We start from the raw sequence: 1013 nt of genomic DNA, 5'->3' as shown, positions 1-1013 counted from the left end.
CCCGGTCCCGCCGTTCTTCCCGGTTTCCACCACCCCCCCCCGCCCCGGTCCCGCCGTTGTCCCCGGTCTCGTTCCCCGACATTCGGTCCTGGGGTTGAGCCCGCACCGGGTGTAGCTGCCGTTATACCGGGGTAGAAGGGGTCGTCTGGAACTCAGCCCCGAGGGTGGCTTCCGTTAAACGGGGCTGGATGCGTCCCCCTGCTTTTCCCGGGGCTGAGTACCGAGCCCTCACCGGGTGTGGCTCCCGTTAAACCCGGCAGGATGGGGCCCCCGGGACGGAGCCCACACACCGGGCATGATGCCCATTAAACCGAGCAGGATGGGTCCCCGGGACTGAGTCCCGAGCCTGCAACGGGGTGCGGTTCCCGTTAAACCGGTCAGGATGAGTCCCCGGTACCGAGCCCGGAGCCTGTACTGGGCGTGGCACCGGCTCGACAAGGCAGGATCAGCCCCCCCTTTCCCGGTACCGAGCTGCCGTCCCGCACTGGGTGTGGCTCCCGTTAAACCGGGCAGGACAGACCCCCCCACCCCCACCCCCCCGGTGCTGAGCCCTCAGCCTGTTCTGGGCGTGGCCCCGGTTTAACGGGGCAGAATGGGTCCCCCGGTGTGGGATGGGGCCTCGATGCAGTGGGGTAGGCAGGGCAGGATGGGGCCCCCCCAGTGCTAAGCCCCCCCATCCTGCACCAGAGGACAAGGCAAGGCAGGATTGGGCCCCCCACCCTCCCCCCCCCAGTCCCGCACTGGGTGTGGCCCTGATTCAATGGGGACCCGAGTGGGCAGGATGAGTCCCTGGTGCTGAGCCCCCACACATGCAAGCACAGGGTGTTGCTGGGTCTCAACAGGGTGGGTACGGCAGGATGGGACCCCCCTGGGTCTCCCCAGCTTGCCCTGGGTGTGGTCCCAGTCCCTTGGGACAGGATGAGCCCCTGGTCCTGAGCTCCTCATTCCACAATGGGCAGGGTCCCAGCTCCCTCGGGGGGTGGGGGACACAGGATGGGACCACCGGAGCTGAG

The sequence above is a fragment of the Haliaeetus leucocephalus genome, unplaced genomic scaffold (assembly GCF_000737465.1).
Source record: "Haliaeetus leucocephalus isolate CR32 unplaced genomic scaffold, Haliaeetus_leucocephalus-4.0 Scaffold214, whole genome shotgun sequence".
In the NCBI taxonomy this organism is placed as follows: Eukaryota; Metazoa; Chordata; class Aves; order Accipitriformes; family Accipitridae; genus Haliaeetus; species Haliaeetus leucocephalus.
This window is presented reverse-complemented; position numbering follows the sequence as displayed.